We start from the raw sequence: 21,740 nt of genomic DNA, 5'->3' as shown, positions 1-21,740 counted from the left end.
TATCTGATGGCAACATTTCTGCAGGACAGAATGAGTCAGACCAGCCCGGTTCGGCTTCTTCCCACTGTGCCAGGGCCAGCCGTTACCCTTGCGAGCCTCGGCTTCCTCTCCGGTGACAATGGGGGATGAGCACCGCACCCCAACAAGGAGGGAGACATCATCACCTCTTCAGGTGTTTAACCGTCGGGGCTTCGTCCGCTGGCGTACAACGTCCCAGTGCGAGGAGCGCTGGTAGGACCCGGCCGCGTGCTCCTTCCTGAGGTGCGGGTCGGCGATGCTCCCGCGCTGGGTCCAGTCGATACCCGTAGTCCTGCCCTGGCATTCCCTGGTCTCCTCTCGAGCTCATTGAATCCAGACAGCCTTGCCTCGCTTTGTTTCCAACTTGCCTCTGTTTCCTTTAATTTCCATGATTACACCTTGGCCGGAATTATTTCAACACTGTCAGTTGCAGGCGGTTATTAGATGAGTTGGTAGCCGGCTGACCGTCAGCTTTTCCACTCATTTCCCTGTTGCCAGTCTTTCCCTCCAACCTCTTTATAGAACGCCTCCAGCGTGAGAGTCATCATTAATAAAACCCTAAAATGCCCCTTTCATTCTCTCCCTTCTCACTCAGAAATCTTCAAAGCTTCCTTTTGTGCCTCCAGGACGTTGTCCAAACCCTTGGGCATCCTCTTAGGAAGCCACAGTCCCAACCCAGCCTCGCAGGGCTTGGGCTGTGCCTGCCTCAGTCCTCTGCAAGGCCCGCTCCTCAGTCCGACTCCTTCCTGCCGGACCGACTGCACTGACCTCGCTCCTTTCCAGCCGGCCTCCCGTGTTCAGGTAGAACTTCAGCTTGGGAGTACTTGGCTCTTTTCTGGGGGAAGACTTTGACTGCCTTGCACAGAACCCTCACTCTCTCAAAGGTCTCAATCAGGGCATACATTTAAAGTAGGAACTGACTTTGGTTTTCACGTAGTCCAACATACTTCATAAATAAGGAAACTGGTATCGGATGCTTAAGTGGGGACAGACTTCTCTGCAGACCCTCTGTGCTCTCAATTTGGAGTCGCTCTAATCACATTGAAAGTAATCATTATTTATTTATTTGTAAAGTGATGGGCGTACAAACATAAATGCCTGTTAGAGGCAAGAGGGGAGCTTAAATGAGCAGCCCAGACCAGGGAGCAACAGGGAAAGATGGGGACAGTGACTCATTGCGGGACCGAGGTCTTCCTAGGACGCAGCGACTTCTCCTCTCTTGCTAAAAACTGCTGTTGAGAAACTGGGCCCAGCATACTGCCAGATTTTCAGTTCAAGAGAAGGCAGAAACCTGGAGGGTTTTTCTTCTTTTTTTAAAGATTTAATTTTTTATTTTACAGAGAGAGAAAGGAGCACGGGGTGGGGGAGGGGCAGAGGGTGAAGGACAAGCCGACCAGAGTGCAATGCCAGGCTTGATCCCAGGACGCTTGAGATCATGACCTGAGCCAAAACCAAGAGTCAGACGCTTAACCAACTGAGCCACCCAGGCGCCCCAGAAATCTGGAGTTTTGTATGAAACTTACTGACCTTTAGCTGTTGAAAACTAGAAGTTGTGAAATCATCTCTGCAGCTCAGTTGACCTCCTGGCCTCCAGCCGGGGACTTCTGGCACACGTATCCATTTTAATACGTGTGTTTCAATCTTAACACAACCTAGAAAGGACTGTTGCTTGACTACTGTATACCGAGTTTCCACTCCCTCCTCCAAGTTTCACCGCAGACAGCAGCATAGCAGTTCAAGGGTAGTCCCAGCCCCTCGCTGCTGGTCCTAAGGTACAGTACGTGCTCGAGGACGCGACCCTACGGGCTGGAACCTCGTCCAGCTGGTTATGGATCTGCTGCCGGGTGAACTGGGGGGGGGGGGGGGCACAGGCCCTGAGGCCTCGACCCAGCCTGGCCCAAAGAGGCACCCGGGGTTCTCAGTCTCAGGAGAAAGAATTCAAGGACAGACACACAGCATAGTGGATGAGTGACCCAAGCAGGAAAGTTCACTGAAGTGAAAGTTCCGGGGCACCTGGGTGGCTCAGTGGGTGAAGCGTCTGCCTTTGGTTCAGGTCGTGATCTCGGGGTCCTGGGATCGAGTCCCCGTGTTGGGGTCTCTGCTCAATGGGGAGTCTGCTTCTCCCTCTGCCTGCCACACCTCCTGCTTGTTCTCTCTCTCTCTCTTGCAAATCCTTTTAAAAAAGTGAAAGTACCATCTCAAGATGTGAGAGCAAGAGAGAGCAAGAAACAGAGACAGAGAGACGGCGTGGGCTAGACCGGCTGGAGAGGGAGAGGGAGGGGAGTGTGCAAGCCAGCAAGCTGCATGCCGGTGGAGTTCACCTTCTGTCTTTTACGGACAGCTGTTAACTAGGGCAAGGATTTCTTGGAAGCAGGGTTTCCCGCTTTTTCCTCCTCACTTGCTCAGGGGTTTCCTGTCAAGGCGCCGCCATATTGGGTCTGTCTGGTGGGATCCGACAGGCCTCGGACCTTCCCCACAGCCGGCCGTGGGGGCCTCCTTGCTGGCCTCCAGGCATCCTGTTAGAGCCTCACTGACTGTCAGCTCTAACACTGGGGTTAATCTTTGTCCTTCCTTCTTCTTTCAGCCTGGAATGTGCACAGGATGGTAGGAGCTTGGGCAGCTGTCCTGGACCATGAAGCAATCTTGAACACTGGAAGCCAATTAGGATGGTGTAGTGAAAGGTAAATAAGCCGGAGTCCTTACACACTGCAGAAGGCTTGCTTCAAACTTCATATATGTGAGAGAGACTAAAGCCAGGGTCTTGTTTAAGCCACTTGTTTGGATTTTCTGCATATGCAACAACAAACTAAACCTAGCTAATAAAATACAATTATTTTTAATGAATTTTTTTCTTTTTCACATTTTAAAAATTTAAATTCAATTAGTTAACATATAGTGTATTAGTAGTTTCAGAGATAGAGATCAGTGATTCATCAGTTGCATACAATACCCAGTGCTCGTCACATCACGTACCTTCCCCAATGCCCATCCCCCAGTTACCCCATCCCCCACCCACCTCCCCCCCCAGCGACCCTCAGTTTGTTTCCTATGATTAAGAGTCTCTTATAGTTTGTCTCCCTCTCTGACTTCATCTTATTTTATTTTTCCTTCCCTTCCCCTATGATCCTGTTTTGTTTCTCAGATTCCACATATCAGTGAGATCATATGATAATTGCCTTTCTCTGACTGACTTATTTCATTTAGCGTAATATCCTCTAATTCCATCCATGTCTTTGCAAATGGCAGGATTTCTTTCTTTCCTTCTTTCTTTCTTTCTTTCTTTCTTTCTTTCTTTCTTTCTTTCTTTCTTTCTTTTTAGTAAAGCAGTAGAAGCTTATTAAGTGAAGATACAGAAAAAGCTCTCAAAAGTGAGAGATAAGGGGACAAATCCAGACCACCCTACCCTAGGCGTGTGGGCTGGGTGTCTTTATGATAATCACCTGTGACCAACAAAAAATAACCAGATCCTAAAAAGGAAGTAAACCATTGAAGGTGTTATCAGTAGAGATTTTAAAGGGATTTAAGCGCCGGGTTAGCTTCCTATAAAAGACCAACCCCAAAGGCCCTCCTTGGCACCCCTGTCAGGACCCCTCCATCTTACTTCTTGTACCAAAATATATTTCTGATCAATGAAAGGTTTAAATTTAAAAAAAAATGAATCTCCAAAAGCTCTTTTTAAAAAACAGATTGACATTTTTAAAAACGTTGTCACCTACGGGCGCCTGGGTGGCTCAGTCATTAAGCGTCTGCCTTCGGCTCAGGGCGTGATCCTGGCGTTCTGGGATCGAGCCCCGCATCGGACTCCTCCACTGGGAGCCTGCTTCTCCCTCTCCCACTCCCCCTGCTTGTGTTCCCTCTCTCACTGCCTGTCTCTCTCTCTGTCAAATAAATAAATCTTAAAAAAAAAAAAAGTCACCTAGAGGAAGGTCTTTCTAAATATGACCACAAACCCAGAAACCACAAGTGGGTACATTTACATAAAATTAAAAATTGAATGACTTCTATAGAGAAAAGTACTTTTAAACAGTCGAACAATAAAGGAAAATTAGGAAAAAGTGTCTTTAGCAAATAACACAGTGGATAACTTCCCTTGAGAGACAAAATACTTTGGCAACTGTAAGTAAACTGCAGAGAGGAGATGAGAAAAGAATGTGAACAGAGGAAAAAGAACGATTGGCTCATGAGCGTGAAAAGGGGTTCGACTCAATGTTCATGAAATAATGTGAAGCTTTCAGTTTATGAGATTGGTAAAGATTACAGCGATTGTGAGGAAATCGGCCCTCCGTGCACCGTGGGAATGTGAGTTGGGAGAACATTGTGGAGAACAATTTGGCGGTAGCTAAAAAAAATTTTGAGCCATCCACTCCGCTTCTCTCCCATCTGCACAGAGGTGATGGTGACTTAGGGTTCTAATCAGAGCATTGTTTGGATTTGTGAAACACTGGACCCGACATAAGCACGCTTCCGTAGGGGACAGGTTGTGGAAAACACTGCAGGCTTGCGTGCAATACTCGGTACCCAAGGAAATGAGTCAAACCTACGTATATAATACGGACAGACGTCTGAGATCCTTTCATTCGTTAATTCATTCCTTCAACAAGTGTTTGCTTAGTGTCCAGCACGTGCCAGGCTCTCTTCTGGACTCCAGGGTACTGCAGGGAGCCAATCAAAGTTCTGGGCACATGGAGTTGCTTTCGGAGGGAAAGATGGACAATAAGCAAACCAAGAAATGAATGCATAGTGTGAAAGATGCCGTGAAAGTGAGTCCGGATGTGAAGGGTGGAGAGTGACTGGCGTGATTCTGTGTACTGGGCAGCCAGGGGAGGGAGCCGAACGGCGGCTCGGATGGGTGTGTCAGAGAAAATTCACGTAAAAATCTGCACTCAAATAGGAAGTGTCCCAGGATGGGGAGAACAAAGCCAAAAGAAATGGAGAAAAACTAAACTTCCTTAGAAAACCCATTGACAAATCCTTGAGATACGCAGAGTGACCTTCCTGAAGGAACTCAGAGGCCTTGATGTTAGTACTTTGCTGAGGACAGAAGGCAATCTTAGCCCAATCCCCGGGATCCCGCAAGTCTACTTTAACGTATAAAATCCCTTCAGAGACAATTTCTTTGATCTCTACCCCCACAAGGTCTGTTAGCAATCATCCTCCAAACATACGTCCGAAGGGTCTCATGACTGTTTCACTAGACAATCGCAAATGACCTTATCTGACCTGCAGCTAGCCCCTCTCGGTCCTGAAAGCCTGGCTTCCAAATTCCTTAGAAACTTGTCCCTAACCCCCTCCCAACTTAAAAGTATATCGTCCCCGGGGATGCACTGTATGGTGACTAACATAATATAATAAAAAATCATTTAAAAAAAAGTATATCGCCAGTCACTCCTAACGACCCCAGTGCAGCTCTTCCTGCTCATGGGTCCTGCCCCTGTGACGAGGGAGCGGAAGGCGGGCTGAAGACAGAGTGTAAGCTGACAGCCCGCAACCTTCCCCTCCCCCAGCCCTCACTCGTGGGTGGGAGACCTGTGACGTTCCTCCAGGAAGCTCCCAACCATCTTCATGTTAATGCCTTGCTAGAGGGGAAAACAACCTTAACTCGACAATGGCCAGGCCTCTGGTATCTTGTAGGTATCTTGTAGGTCTGTCCTCTTTAGCCTATGAAGGTTCTTTCGAAACCTCCCTTTCCCTTCCCCCAATTCCGGAGTATATAATCCTCAAGACCCTGGGGCCCCAGCGCTTTCTGCCCACGGCTCCCGTCCCCGTGCTTTAATAAATCACCGTTTTGCACCAAAGACGCCTCAAGAATTCTTTCTTAGTCGTTGGCTCTGGATTCCACCCCACCGAACCTCACCTCTATTCCAAAACCACATCACCCATGCTTTAATAAAACCACCTTTCTCGCACTGAAAATATCTCAAGACGTCTTTACTGACCGTTGTTCCCAGACCCCAACGTCACGTGACATCATCCCAGAACACCGAGACAAATCCTCACACCGTCCCGAAGACCCTAATTTTGAAGGTTCTTACCCACAGCAAATTTCCCTTCAATGTCTGGCCACCGCAAAAGGACTTTGGGAAGGGAAGTCTTTCTGAGCACATTGCTAAGCAGAATAAAAACCTGGGTTCCTAAGCAAAGAAGGAGGAAGGTGAAAATGGGTATTAGCAGTTTCTGTCACAAGCCCTGGGTTAGCATATCTGTGACCTAATTTCAGAGTTTCTATGAAACACCTCCTTTTGACGCTTCCCTTTTCCCCATTTCTCTGACGTCACTCAGAGTAGTAGGTGAAACATGACCAGGGCCAGTCCTGCTCTGTTCCTCATCCTGTCCTTGTCTCCTTCATTTTCCAGCATCTTCCCTCCGCCCAAAGCCAAGTGTCCCCATGAAGCCAGCCCGAGGAGTGTGCAGGACACAGGCTGTGTGTCGTGAGGGCCCGCGGAATAGCAGACACCACTGTCACCGGGGGAATCCCACGTGCTGAGAGGTCACTTCCTGGAGAAGATGAAGGCCAGACCTGTCTTTAGGCGAGGTCGAATTCCTTACAGCACAAAAGCCATGAACACAAGATGAGAAAACCTTCATAGAAATATTAGAACTGTCTCCAGTAGTATAGGTAAGAAGCCTCTCCTTCATCATTCATCTGACCCCAGGTGGACGAGCATTTCTGGGCCACGCGCAAAAGGCGGCAAAGTAAGGAACCCTACAGCCCCTCTTCCGTTCCCTTGCGTCTTGCTGATCTGGAAGGGAGGGATAGCTGGTGCCGGAGGGGTGGGGGGTGCAAAATGCAAGGGGAGGGGAGGGATTTGCTAGGTCCACAATTTAAAAATCCTGCAGAGAAGTGATCAGACTCCCCGTAAGTGGAGACGCTTCTGCATTTCTGCGTGGGGTGAAAAGTTGGTGGACCTGTTGTATCTTTTGAATCTTGTACCGTGTGCATGCCTCCGTTATCCAAGGCTAATTAAAAGAAAACAAGGACACAAATGAATTCTCAAGGGCATAAAGCACTCCTTTCTGCGCAGAGAAGTGGATTCTCTGTTTTAAATTTCAAACTGTCAAGACGGTTTTGCCTGAGTGAAGGAATGAGTTTTCTTTCAGAAATTTCCTTTTTGATTTTGAGAAATATTGGTCCATTTACAAATAAGTTCTGAAATTTTTTCTAACGGGAAAAGAAACACGAGGTATTTCATTTTGAGATAGCAGTCTGTCCATTCCTCAGCATCCGAAAATTTCCATTAGAAGACGTCATTCATCTTGCTATTTTCAGATTTATTTACTGTTTAAATCTAAGTTCTTTTGGTCTAGTGAGAAAGACAAGGAGAACCAAAGTAGTTAAAAAGAAAGCAGCAAAGAAAAAATCATCAAAAATGTATTAGTTTAAAAATTATGGTACACACTACAGTGCGATTCTGTCATTAAAAAGAACGTATGTGCGGATGTGAAAGGTCATCCACGTGTTGTTTTGTTAGAAGCAAGTTGTAGGTCATGTAGAATGAATTCTTTTGTAAGATAATAACATACAAATGTACACACTAAAAAAATACGTGGAGGAATATGACCCAAATTAGTAAGGGTGTAACGTGTTGTGAACGCCTGGGCGGCGCAGTCCGGTCGGTGGCAGACTCTCGGTTTTCAGCTCAGCCCATGATCTCAGGGTCGTGGGATCGAGCCCCGCATCCGCTCTGCCCCCCAGGAGAGTCTGCTTGGGGTTCTCTCTCCCTCTCCCTTCGTCCCTCCCTGCTCTCTCTCCAAAATAAATAAACAAAGTCTTAAAAAAAAGTGGGGGTGATATGTCAGAAGGACTGGGAGGAGGGGATAGATTATGAGTGATGTCTACTTTCTAGGTTGATTTTTCTGCAATATATGTTTTATTTTGTACAGATAATTTAAGAGTTATAAAAAGGGAGGGATTTTAGAGAGCTAGGCAAGTGACCAAAGGGTTACAAGCCAAGAAACCGAGGCATTCTCTCTCCTCAGACTTTTCCCCCAAATATAAAACTCCGTGTTTTATTATATGATTAGCAGTCTTTGCAAGCCCCTCAGATCCTTTGGGGCTGCCCACGACAGTGGTAACACTGACACCATCGAGGTGTTGTAAACTGTGAGAGACTCTGACTTGCTCTGAGCTTAGGCATGAGTATGTGGAAGAAATGTGGACAGGACGTCCGGATCCACTTGGCCAGGTGCCTTTGGGTAAAGAAGCATCGGTGACGGACAGACTCTGAGCCCTGAACCCTTGCAGGAGGGAGGACCACTGAGGCTCTGTGAGCCGAGCAACCCCGGCACCGCATACCGATCGGAGGCTCCTGCGGTGGTGGTACGAGGGGGTGTTGGCCGGGAAGGAGCTGATGGAACGATGGACACAGGACCGGGTGAGACTCCGAGCCCCGTGCGCTTCTCCTCAGCTGTCTCCAGAGGATGGAGCAGAAGCAGGCGAGGAAGAGAGACCCTGAAACAGACGACTGAAGAAGCACGGAGTGATGGATTGGTGCTGGTCCTTCCTCTTCTCATTCAGGTCGATGGAGGAGAGATGAGTTGTTCGTTTAATAGGTATTAGAGTAGGTGCTTAGAAGCTATTGTATACTGGGCACAGAGTCCCTGGATCCTGCGAGCTATGGGCCCTTATTATGATCCCCGTTTTCTGGCTGGGGAAATTGGTAAGGATACTACCTTGGGTCACAGAGTCAGTGAATGACCAGCCAGGACGGGAGTCCAGGCCGACTGGGTCCACAGTCTGAGCCCTGACCACTACACAAACGGTCTCTTCATCTGACCCGGGGCTCTGCCAGACACTTTTTTTCCCCCCACCCAGACACTGAAATTGCTGGGTTTAGTTCTCCTGACCACACTCCCTGTATAGGTTATTACTTCGAGTGACCAGTACGAAGAGTCCTAGGTTATAGAGCGATCTAAGACCAGACACAGGATATGAGAACTCAAGGCATACTCAGGTAATACCATCCCTGAAAAATGTGATTATCTCCAGTCTCTTAAATATTAACTTTTTTGAATTGGTCATTTGCTTCCCAGCTTTTAACTGTGTTCTGTTTCCTGAGGATCAGATCTTTGGAGACAATGGAGGAAAAGCTAATCTGACCTGTCCTTTTTTTTTTTTACATAAAATAAATTTTTTGACATAAAATAAATTTTATTTATTTTTTTGACAAAAGAGCATGAGCAGGGAGAGGGGCAGAGGTGGGAGGGCCAGAGGGAGAGAGACAGGTAGGCTCTCTGCTGAGCATGGAGCCAGCTGCAGGTTGATCCCAGGACCCCAAGATCATGACCTGAGTCCAAGTCAGATGCTTAACTGACTGAGCCACCCAGGCGCCCCTGACCTGTCCTTTTAAACGGCAAGCGTTTAGGGGATTTTGTTCAATAAAGGTGCTTGGTTTTTTTTTTCCTTTTTTTTTTAATTACAAAAAGCTTTATTGCTGTGATTTCCTGACAGATGATGGGAACTCATAGGTTTATCTAGTTTACATTTTATTGGCATTGTACAGAAATTCTTTAGTATAGACATTTTTTGTGGCATAAAAGAAGTTAACCTTAAGTATTTTAATTTTTATAAGTAATGTTGATCCAGAAACATTTGTCAAATAAAAACAAATCTGGACTTAGCAGAGACTTTACTCAAAAGGATAATTACAAGGAAGAGAGAGGCACTCTTGCAACAGGGGGGACTCTGTGCAAACCTCTGAAAAGTTAGAGTTTTTTGTTTTTTGTTTTGGTTTTGTTTTCTCGTTTGCGTTTTCATCTTTAATTACACGTTGATTGAGCACATACCATCTTACAGCCCGGGTACAGCAGTAAACTAGGTAGACATGTTCCAGGCGCTCACGGTTTCTGCAAATAGAGAAGACCTGTAACTAAGCCAGCAACTGTAATCAAGTGCATTTTGTGAAAATCTCCAATGTGCAGGAAAGTTGAGAGACGCGCATAATGAACATCCGATTATCCTCATTGGGTCAGACAGCAGCTGCGGGTTTTGCAGGCAGGAACCCTGGTGTGAGCACCCGAGGTAGGCCAGATGCTGCCCTGGGGGCTGGGTGGGCAGGGACGGCAGCTCCCTCCTCCCCGTGTGTGCGGTCTACTCCCCGCGCTCGGACCTGGGCTGGGCTGCGCACACTGTGACCAACACAGTCCCGCGCAGAGACTCCCCTGTGCTGGGCGGGCCTGAGGAGGACCGAGGGCCGCGCCTTGGTCTCTTGGGCCCGCCGGCCACCAGGGAACGTGTCTTCGTCGGCCTGGGCTGCCGTAACAATACCAGACTGGCTGGCTTGCACTCGCAGGAATTTGTTTTCTCAGTTGATTTTCTGGAAACTAGAAGTCCAAGATCAAGCTGTCAGCAGCGTTCGTTCTCCCGAGGCCTCTGTCCTTGGTGTGTCCTTGCAGGGCCTTTCCTCTGTGCACACTGCCTCCTGGTAGCTCCCCGTCGTCTTCTCAGGACGCTGGCCCGTCCTCACGACCTCGTTTCGCCTCAGCTGCCTCCGTAAAGGCCTTATCGCCAAACACGGCCCCGCTGGGGGTTAGAGCTCCGGCACAGGAGTTTCCAGGAGACACAACGGAGTGCACGGCGATGTGTGACTGCGCCACCCCGGGCTCTGCAGCGGGGATGGTTCCGCGGAGCCCAGCCTGGCAGCCGAGCCCTGGATTGGGTGCCCTTGGTTAGCCGGGGTGAAACAGGTCGGTAAGGAGTGCACTAGGTGACCAGGCAAGTCGGCCTGCGGTTACCCAGCGTGATCACGGTGGGTAGGAGAGGCGTCCCGGCTAGCAAGCAGGCAACCGTGGAAGGACCCGGAGCACACTGGGCCTCAAGAAGATGATGTCACCTCTTCGAGCTCTGGGACCACTTCTCTTCCGTTTCTGTGCTGCACTCGAACAGGCAGCTGCCCCAGCTCCCTGCAGGCCACCCACTCCCTCCGAACCCGCCCCTCGGAGAGCCTGCAGTGTCCGCTGAAACAGCAGTTTCTCCCTTCCTTTAGTATCTTCAGAGCTCATGGTCTGGGGCACCTAAGGGACACTGAGCAAGAAGTCGTCTTGGGTTGTAATTTCAAACATAGGATGTAAAATGCACATAACGGGCGCAGGTCTTCAGTGTGGAGCCTGATGGATTGTTCCGTGTGTGTACCAACAATCGGACCATGATGTTGATCTCCCCAAGGCTCCCTCACGCTTCCCCTCCGTCAGTACCCACCCCCAAGAGTTACCCACGGGAAACCACTCTTCCAAGTTTCCAGAAATATTAATTTTACCTGTTCTTGAAGTTCATATAAATAAAATCACGCACAAAACAGCAATGAGATGCCACCTCACGGGGGTCAGAATGGCTAAAATTAACAGCACAGGGAAAGGAAACGACAGGTGTTGGCGGGGATGCAGAGAAAGGGGCGCCTCCTGCACTGTTGGTGGGAGTGCAAGTTGGTGCAGCCACTCTGGAAAACAGTATGGAGGCTCCTCAAGACGTTAAAAATAGAGCCACCTTATGACCAAGCAACTGCACTACTGGGTATTTACCCCAAAGATACTGATGTAGTGGAAAGAAGGGGCACATGCACCCCAATGTTCATAGCAGCATTGTCCAGAGTAGCCAAACTGTGGAAGCAGCCCAAAGGTCCATGGACTGATGAGTGGATAAAGAAGATGTGGTGTCTATTAACACACACACACACACACACACACACACACACACACACAATGGAATACTACTCAGCCATCAAAAAGGATGAAATCTCGCCATTTGTAATAACATACATGGAGTTAGAGTGTATTACGTGAAATAAGTCAGTCAGAGAAAGACAAATACTGTATGATTTCACTCATAGATGAACATAGGGGAAGGGAAGGAAAAATAAAATAATATAAAACAGACACGGAAATAAGCCACAAGAGACTCCTAACATGGAGGACAAACTGAGGGTTGGTGGAGGCAGGTGGGTGGGTGGTGGGCTAGATGGGCATAGGGCAGTAAGGAGGGCACTTGCTGTGATGAGCGCTGGGTGTTGGATGTAAGTGGTGAATCACTGAATTCTACTCCTGAAACCAATGTTGCACTGTATGTTAAGTAACTAGAATTTAACTAAGAATTCGAAAAAAAAGGAATTCTGATCTGAAGAAAAACATTTTGTAACTGTATCATGAGGGTTGTTAACTGGACTTACAGTGTGATCATTTTGCAATTTATACAAATATTGAATCACTACATTGTATACCTGAAACTAATATGTATAACGTTATGTGAATTATATATCAAAAAAATTGTTTTAAATATTTTATTTATTTGACAGAGAGACAGCCAGCAAGAGAGGGAACACAAGCAGGGGGAGTGGGAGAGGAAGAAGCAGGATCCCAGCCGAGCAGGGAGCCCGATGCGGGGCTCGATTCCAGGACCCCGGGATCACGACCTGAGCCGAAGGCAGAGGCTTAATGACTGAGCCACCCAGGAGCCCATATATATAAAAAAAATTTTAAAACTAAAAATAAATAAATAGAATCATACAATAAGCACTTTTTGGTGTCAGGCTTTTTTTTTACTCATTACATTTGTAAGATTTGTTCTTATCTGTAGCATAATTCAATTTTTATTGCTGCTGCTGCTGTAGTGATTCATTGTGTGACTATATCACAATTTATCATTTTGCCACTGATGGGTATTGAGTTGTCTTAAGAATTTTATTCTATTATGAATAGAACTGCCCCGAACATTCTTCTGCATGTCTGTAGATGGACAAACGCACTCATTTCTAGTAGAATTAATGCATCAAGGATATGCTTCTGTTCAGTGTTTCAGACATGCCAACAGTTTTCCAAAGTGATTGTACTAATCTACATTTCCAGCAGTAAATATATGAGAAGTTTAATTGTCCAACAACTCACCAACATTTGGTGTGTTTGTTTTGTTTCTTTAAATTTTGGCCATTCAGGTAGATTTGTAAGGTAACTCATTGTAATTTTAGTTTATTTCCCCTGATTATTAATGATATGGAGCATCTTTTCACATGGCTGCTGAGCATTTGAATGGCCTCTTTACTGAATGTGTGATCAAGTCTTTCACCCACTAAAAAAATAAGGTATTTGTCTTTTTTCTGGCTGATTCATAGTAGTGCTTTATATATTTGGAATGAGTCCCTTGCCAGATATATGTATATTGCAAATATTTTTCCCCAGTTTATGGCTTCCCTTTTAACTTTTTAAATAATCTTTTTTGATGAGCAGTCTTTAGTTTTGATGAATTCCGCTTTATCTACTTTTTTCTGTTTGGTTACTACTGCTGTTTTTGAAATCTTTTCCTACCCCAGGTTCAGTAAGATATTCTCTTTCTTCTAGAAGCTCTACTTTCCCTTTCATATTTAGGTGAATGATCCATTTTGGATTCATTTTTATGTTTGATATGTTAAAAAGAAAACCACAATCCCCAAATGGCCCCACTTAGGTTAAGGCCCCAAGTCAGTACACCAAGACTTAATCCCTGTCCTGACTGCAGTTTCAGCCCCCAGAAGTGTAAGCTTTAACCAGTCAACATGGAATTTCCTGGTCAGTGCCAAAAAGGTAATCTGTCGCATGGGCCCTCTTCATCCCCCAAAGGTCAGCCACCTACTAAAACCCTTTTGTCCCTAAATGAAGGTGATTGAACCTGAAATAATCCTTTTTTTCTGTTGATGACTTTCTTGTCCTGCCTTTAAAAACCTTTCCCTTTCTGTAGCCCCTTGGAGCTCCCCTCTACTTGCTGGATAGGATGCTGCCCAATTCATGAGTTGCTTAATATAGCCAATTAGATCTTTAAAATGTGGTCAGTTGAATTTTTGTTGTTTAACAGGTGTGAGATAGGGGTCTACGTCTATTTTTCCCAGTTGGTCCAGCACCATTTATTGAAAAGCTGGATCACGAATTTGCAAATGCATATATGTGTATTCACTTCAGTTTAGCACTGTGTCCTTAAAAGCAGAAAGTAGATGTGCTGATGGAAAACCAGGTCACCAAAGTTACTTGTTTATTTTAACTAATTATAAAACTTACATCAGTTCATATACATTGGGGTGGTTTTAGCAGCTTTTAAAGATTTCTGTGAGGTTATAATTGACCATTAAGATCATTATTTGTCTTAATAATGGCATTTTAGGGACAATTTAATTTTCCTTAGCTGAGCAGAGAAAGGACAGATTGAGAGACATAAAAAGAATATATTCATGAAAGTATGTTTATTCTAAGAATATATCCATAAGAATCCTTTATATTTAAGCATATGTTCTTCATGAATTGCTTTTTGGGGATGTATTTATTTACCCACTCTTCATTAATTCAACAAATACTTATTAAATTTAAATTCTCAAATACATATTTCACTTTTAGTTAAATCACTGTTGAGTTCTCGTCATTATGAGTTCGTAATATTTTTCAGACCTGGGCTGCATGATCGACCATAATTAGTTTTTCCTTCCTTTGACAACCTTTGTTCCTCTCACACCTAATTGCCTCCTCTGTCTCTGATTACTTTTCTTAAGTGTTTATTCCTAATTCGGCAGCAGCTTTCTGACCCTGTTATGGCCCAGCGCGGGGCGACGTCAGCTCCCTTGGAGCTCGGGCTGTGACCCCCTGCTCCCGCCTGCCGCACCCTGCACCTGCTGCTGTCGCGCGCGCACGCAACCTGGAGCGGGTCCGCACCAACCTGCTGCGGTGCGTCCCCTAGTCCCGATTTCACACCTTCTTCCTTCTTACTGGAATTCCACGTTTGGCGGAACAATTCCCCCCGAGCGTCTTGGGGAAAAAGACATGGGAGGCCATTTTTTATTTTTTATTTTTATTTTTTGGAAACCTTGCAGGACCGGAAACGCCCGCCCACCCTTCTCTGGCCTCAGGTCTGGGTTCAGAAGTCTACGGTGATTTCCAAGATCTCCTCTGACCTCAGCGTCAGGGCTGGTGTGGAGAAGACGCCATCCTGATCCTAGTCCTTTGCAAGCCACGTTTTTTCTTTTCTCTCTGGAAACTTGTGGGAACTTCACTTTATCCCTGAGGTTCTGATATTTCATGATGTGGGGCTTTTCTCACACACGACGCAGGGCATTTGGTGGGCCTATTTTATCTGGAGATAAAGGTCTTCGGTTCTGGAAAATAATCTTGTGTTATGTTTTTATCTCCTTTCCTTCATTTTCTCCGCTTCTCTTCCTGGAAACCACGGTGGTTTGACGCACACCTTCTACCAAGTACCCTTTCATGCTCTGTTGGACTCTCTTCTGGTTTCCATCTCCGCCCCACACTTTCAAGGAGATTTCTGCAACCTTATGTTGAAATTCTTACAAGGACATTTCTGCCATCATAATAGTAATTTTCAGGCTTCCCCCTTCTCTCCTTGTTTCAGGAACGCTGTATCTTCTCTTACCTCACTGAGGACTTAATTATGCTTTTTAAAAATTCAGTTTCCCGCATGTGTGTGTTTCGCTTTAGCTCTTTCCCAGCTCCTGTGTCAGTTTTGGTCTTTACCCTGGAAATCTCTGCACGAGCATCCGCAGAGAGCTGCTGTCCGTGGTTCCCGGCCGAAGACCGGCCTGCGCACCTGCTGCTGGACGCGGGGCTGGAGCCAACCCGTGTGCCTGCGGGGCCTGCGGGGCCGCCGTCTGTTCCTTGTCGCCCGCGGACCCCGGGCTCCCGCGCGCAACTCAGTCCGCAGCGGCCGGCAGCTCCCCGCCCGCTCGCCCCGCCCCTCTGCGGTCTAGACCCGCGCGCCGGTGGTCTCCCAGCCTACACCCGCTGGGCTCCGCGCGTTCTTCCCGAGCCGCGCTGCTGGTAGACACAGGGGCTCTCCAGTGTCAGCTGGGGCCATTCCGGGCCCGGGGTCCCGGCGGGGCGGGGAAGGCAGAGGGCGGGAGAGGGATCCGAGTCGCCGCCTGCGTCCAGAGCAAAGCCTCGCGAGTTCACTCCAAGTTCCGGATCCGCCAGGAAAGCGGTTCAGTTCATTCGGGTTTCTCGGATGCACCCGAAGCGGTAGGAAATCCCGGCGGCTCAGAGGAGGCGTTAGTTCATAAGAATGAAAGATTTTACTTCTTCAGGGGGCGTACCTCCGGGTGTCAGGATGGCCGAGTGGTCTAAGGCGCCAGACTCAAGCTTCGCTTCCTCGGAAAGAGGGTTCTGGTCTCCGAATGGAGGCGTGGGTTCGAATCCCACTTCTGACATACCCTTTTCTCCGCATTTCTTCGGTTTTCTTTCTGCTTTTCCTTCTGCGACCCAAGCAGCGGGCTCGGTGAGGTCTGTGCCCTCCTTCCCCCGTCCGGGTTGCAGTCGGCCAGGGCCCTCGTCGTCCCCGGTGCCGTCTTTGTGCACCGCACGCCGACCCGGGACGGAGACGTGGGCGCCCTACCGCGGGTCCTGCGCCCGGGAGCCGGGGGCCGCGGCCGGGGGTCCTGCCCCAGCCCATCAAAAATCGCCGGCCGTAAGGGAAGCAGGAAGTCCGGTAAAAAGACGGGAAATAGGAAGGTTCCACCGAGATTTGAACTCGGATCGCTGGATTCAGAGTCCAGAGTGCTAACCATTACACCATGGAACCCCACTTGATGATGCTTGTATACGCTGTCCATCTGAGATCTCTTCTTCCTTTGAGCCTTCTTTTAAAAAGAAAATGAGAGCTGCATAGAATACAATTGAAAATGAAGCATCCCTTTCAATGAAAGTTCTGTCTCTTCTTTCTTCTTGATTTTTTTTTTTTAATCTACGAGGGCATTTTTTTGGGGGGTAAGTGGAAAATCCCTGCACTTTCCAGCCTCCAGGCGATGGAAAGGCCGAACCCCGAGCAGCACATGGGTGGCAGGTGGTGGGAGGGGCTCTCACCCACCGTCTCCACCGCGCCTAATTCCCGGGTTTCTTCCCCTGGATGTCAGGGCAGCGCAGGGACCGGAGGATATTCTCCCAGTGGTTTTGATGTTGCCCTCATTTCTGACTCACGCAAAGGCAAATTGGATTTTCATCTCTCTGTTCAAAGGGGAGAAAAGAAAAGTACAGCATCTCCTTCCTATAGCTTCGCTTACTCATTCCAAGGACCTGCAGACGCCTTTGGAACAACCTTGCAGGGCGGTGCTGCTTCCCTGGCAGCGGTCATCGTGGGCTCGGAACCTGGAAACCTGCGGTCCCACTCGAAGAGGTCTCGGTGCTGGCCCGTCTCTCTCCTCTTTGACCCCAGGAGCCTGGTACTAACAGAAGCTTCATCCAGCGTGTTGCTTGAGGCCATAGATAATAGGGTGAGTGCATGAATATTCAGTGGAAGGGCCCAGCGTTAGACACTGGGAGGGGTTCCTTTTCTTTCTCTCCAAGCTAAATCTGACAAGGCTCATAGGGATGACTACCCCATCGTTTGTTTTGTTTTGCTTTGTTTCTGCCCTTTCCAGGTCACAGCTCCCAGGTGGACATTCCAGTGTTCACACAGAACCATAAACAGCTGTTCTTGGGTATGGATGGCAAGAGAGGACATCTAGTGCTAGGCATACTCATTTAGTTTTTCAAAATCTTAACTTCATTAAGATAATGTGATTATTTACGTAGTAACTGTAAGAACAACACATAATAAAGAGATCGTATATACACCATGACTGGAGGAAACACTCAGATATAAACTGCCCTTCGCTCAACATAAATTGACCGTCTGTTCTCCAAGTGCTCTGGTAGCCCTCCCCCCAGGCTGAATTGCTAAGGAATCCTGAATCATTTTCTGTAGCTCATCCTTTTGCTGGATCTCCAACCCGGCAAGGTGCCTGTCACAAGATAGAGGCTCAATAAACATGGTGGGGGGAGAGAAGCGAGAAAGTCGACTTTTGGCCAGGTGACTAACGTTCTCATGTTTATGCACACACAACTTTCCATCCCATGTTCACTAGTCTCCTGGCCTTAAAAGATGGTCTAATTCATCTTAGATCTGAGGAGTGAACCAAGTCTTTCTCCCCCAGTACAGGTGGCATCCTTTTTATTCCCATGAGCCGCAGCCTTATTTCTTAAAGAATTAAAAAAAAAAAAATGTCCGCTGGTTTTAAAAGGATACCAGCCCATCAAAAGGCCATTATTTAACTATGGGCTTTCAACTCCTCTCTGAGGTAGGCAAGGGGAAGGGGTATGAATGACTGCTTTTTCAGCCTTAGCACATTTATTCCCTAGGAAAGGATACGTGGGTAAAGACCTGGAAAATGGGGCAGGTGGCCATGGGTTCGTTTATTTTTGAGGGTGGAATTCAAAAGGGAGCACCTTCTCCTTGGATTGCCCGTGAGTGGTTCCAAATCCCGCAGGGTGAAAGCGAGAAAGTGAGACCAGCAACGGGAGCAGTGTGGGGAGGGCGGAGAAATGCCTGGGCCCCACAGTCCGGAAACAGGCTGTCGTCTGGTGATCTAAGCAGAAATGACCTGCACTCACCTGGTAGCAGAGCTGAATCCAAAGAGCAAGTCCTTGTGGCGTCATCGGACTCCTACAACCAGCCTCAGCTGGGCTGTCCCGGAAAAAGGGGCTTCAGAACACATGACCCTACGTGAAACCGAAGATCTCAGGGTCTTCCTGGGTGCTCCGCTCTGTATACCCTGCTCACTTCGCAAAGTAGAAAGCTATTCTTTCATATATTTATTCACTGAAATTTACCACACGTGTGTATTCCGCTTTCCCGATATGGGGAAGCCAGAGAAATGCGGCTTTGTGTCCGACGAAGCTCAGGACGCAGGAGGAAAAGCCGGCAATTACACCACAGTTTCCGAAAGTTTCGGCAAATGCGAGGAATGGATTGAGGGATAAGTGAGCATGCCAGCGCACACCCACAGGAATACCAGTGAAGGAGGAAAGCCTGCCGGGGTCGGGAAGTTGCACCGAGGCCTCCTGCGCTGGCCCCAGCACGCTGCATTGCTCCTTTCCTGTTTATCGGGTTGGGGTTTTAAAAAATTCATTTACAAATTCATGAATCCACTTATTTGATTTATGAGCCAAATATGCAGTCGTTCTAACACCTCTGGCAGAAGTGTCTCAGGTAAAATTTATAACTTCCCCCCTTTCTCTCCTCGGGACCCTGTTACTAGCGGCAACAGTCCGAAGTGTGTCCTTCTATACCTCGAGCTGTTGTACCATTCGGTCACATTCTTTGTTCTGGTAACACTATGTCTGGCTCTCTTTCATAGTTCAAGCTCTCTCTCGACCGCGGAAGTTGTGCCATCTTGGGGCGGTCATGCGTCTAACGCTTGTCTTCCCTACGAGGCGCCAGGGCGGGGAACCTTGCTGTTTGACTCTTTGTAACTCTGCAGGGGGAGATCAAGGGAGGCTTCCAGGAGAAAGCGCTTCCGAGCTGAGACCTAGGGGATGAGAAAAGGCCTTGAAGTCGGAGGGAAGCGCTTGGAGCGGGAGCAGGGGGAGCCCAGGCGCGCACGCAGAGACGCGGAGGGGCGGGCGCCTCTGGTCTGCGGGCTGAGAGCGGCCGAGGCGAGGCCGGGCGGTGCGTGCGGTCGCCGCGGTGCGGATGAGCGCAAGGAAGGCTCAGAACGTGGAGCCAAAGGCCGCGGGCACGGCGAGAACAGCGCATTCGGGGAGACTGACCGCTCCTCCGTCGTCCATCGTTTATTGAGTAGGAAGCGCGGCTGTATGCGCAGGGCCTAAGAAAGCACCTGGCACGTAGAGATGCTGACAGGTACTTTGTAACATAAATGAGTGGGTGAGATGAAGGTCTTTTACATGTTGGATACTTCTGGGTGGTGAAAATACAGTGATGGAGGGAGTCAGTATCACACACAGTAAATGCTCATGAACTTTTTGTTGATTGAAATAATTAATTGAAGACCCACAATGTGTTGGGGGCGGTGTGGATGGGTGCTCTCTGCGGCCCCTGGGAAAACAGAGGGTGTAGGGGAGGGGCTCCTGCCTGGACTTGGAGTCTGTGGATAACTGTCTACACTGCGAGTGAGAAAGGGACACGTATGCAGCCGGAGAGCCGTAAAAAAAAAAAATGACACCCTGGCAGCGGTGGGATTCGAACCCACGCCCCCGAAGAGACTGGAGCCTTAATCCAGCGCCTTAGACCGCTCGGCCACGCTACCGCCCGAGAGCCGCGCGCCGCCTACCCTTCTCCAACCTGAGAGTCGCGCGTCTCTCGCCCTGCTCGCGTCCCCTCGCCGCTCCAGCCCGCAGCTCGCGCGGGGACCCCGGCCCGCTGGACGCCCCGCTCGACTTCCTCGCGGCTCCAGGCCGGCCCTGAGCCCGACGCCGCGGCGGAGACCCCCGCCGGGCTGGTCACCAGCGCTGCAGCGAGAGTGTGGCTGCAGATGCGCGGGGACGGCGGGCAGTGAGCCCCCCGACTCCAGGAGCGAGCAAGTCCGGCCGTTTGGGGGCGAGCCCGGGAGCTGCTAAGGGGGAACAGAAGCAAAGGAGGAATCCGGCGGACCGCAGGGCGGAGGCAAGACGCGCTCCCGCCCACCGCGTCCGGCCTCCGGGAAGGTCCAGGTGTCTCCGGGTGGGGCGGCAGCGGGGTTCGCGCCCAGCCCGGCTCAGGTGCGCGCACGGCCGCGGCTCCGCGGGAGAGGTCGCGAGGGCCGGGCCGGCCGCCCTGTCCTGCGCAGCTCAACCCCGGACTGTGGACGGCTTGGCGCGAATTGCTCTGAAACCCCGGCCGCAGGATTGGAGACGGCCAGTCGTACGGTGGTGTTGGTAAGCGTTTTGTGCAGGTGACAGACGCAGGTGCCTCCTTAGCGCAGTAGGCAGCGCGTCAGTCTCATAATCTGAAGGTCCTGAGTTCGAACCTCAGAGGGGGCACTACTTTTCGTGTTTGAGTGTTGATGAATCTTCCTTCTTTCCCTAACCTTTTTTTCCGCTGAAATGTGCACAGTATATCTTTTTTTTCCCCTTTAAACCGAGGAACTCGCTTGATAAGATTGGCGGGCAATTTTCTGTTGTTCAACAGAACCGTGGAATGTTCAGTTACAAAACAGTGATTTTCCACTAAGCATTCAATACTCCAAAGTTCTTCGGGTTCTTTCCTAAACCAATTGCAGATGCAGGTAGAAGATTTTCAAAACGCCTTTCAGATAGGCTTGGCAATTGTTTCTGTTACAAAAACACCGGGGTCAGAAACTTACTGGCCCTGGGGCCCTGAGAGGAGGGGCCGCAGAAGGCTGTTTGGGGATGGGGAGGGTGTAGGATGGTGTGCAAGACGTTTTCATTAATTACTGATTGGTCATCTCTTACCGTTTTTCTGGAATTTCTTACCAACAGATCACCCGAGACATACTATGTGAAAAAATATGATCCCCGCTCAGTCTCATTACATGTCCCTCTTTTCCGCGCCTCCTCCTGTTACTGGACTCAAATCACCAGAGAGAAACAGGAAGTGATATTTAGAGTCAAGAGAAACACGGACTCAAACAAAAGCGGGCATGATGGATACTTAATATCTTGCTCTGAACATCTCAGCTAATGGAGGAGGAATTCACTGAGAACCGAGGATAGGCCAGGCACTAGCCAAAGCCGGGTCCTTTCCTCTGAATCTATTCTCTCTCAGCTTTAAATCCATCCTTGAATACTGCGCGCTGTGATGTCAGGGCTGGGCACCCACCAATTACCTTTCCCAAACCCTCGCCAGGGGACTTGAATGCAAGCAGCTGAACAGCATTTTGGAATCCTGGGCCTAGGACGTGCTCTGTACCACTGTCCTCCTGCCACATGGTCACTAGGCCAAATCTGTGCAGCCTTCGATGGCATGGTGGCCTAGTCTGTGTTCCCATCATGCC

General features: G+C 48.8%; 4 non-coding genes across 4 annotated transcripts; 2 read left to right on the top strand and 2 right to left on the bottom strand.

Moving 5' to 3' along the window:
* The first annotated feature begins 16,075 nt into the window (after positions 1 to 16,075).
* Positions 16,076 to 16,181, top strand: TRNAL-CAA (transfer RNA leucine (anticodon CAA)). The gene is made up of 2 exons: positions 16,076 to 16,113; positions 16,136 to 16,181. It is a non-coding gene; the product is annotated as a tRNA-Leu (tRNA).
* Positions 16,182 to 16,480: 299 nt separating this feature from the next.
* TRNAQ-CUG (transfer RNA glutamine (anticodon CUG)) lies at positions 16,481 to 16,552 on the bottom strand. Its single transcript has one exon. It is a non-coding gene; the product is annotated as a tRNA-Gln (tRNA).
* A 3,420-nt stretch (positions 16,553 to 19,972) lies between these two features.
* Positions 19,973 to 20,054, bottom strand: TRNAL-AAG (transfer RNA leucine (anticodon AAG)). The gene has a single exon. It is a non-coding gene; the product is annotated as a tRNA-Leu (tRNA).
* Positions 20,055 to 20,693: 639 nt separating this feature from the next.
* TRNAM-CAU (transfer RNA methionine (anticodon CAU)) lies at positions 20,694 to 20,766 on the top strand. Its single transcript has one exon. It is a non-coding gene; the product is annotated as a tRNA-Met (tRNA).
* The last annotated feature ends 974 nt before the right edge of the window (positions 20,767 to 21,740 follow it).

Source organism: Ursus arctos, unplaced genomic scaffold (genome assembly GCF_023065955.2).
Source record: "Ursus arctos isolate Adak ecotype North America unplaced genomic scaffold, UrsArc2.0 scaffold_31, whole genome shotgun sequence".
In the NCBI taxonomy this organism is placed as follows: Eukaryota; Metazoa; Chordata; class Mammalia; order Carnivora; family Ursidae; genus Ursus; species Ursus arctos.
Note: the sequence above shows the minus strand (reverse complement) of the source record. Positions and strands in the feature narration are given on the sequence as shown.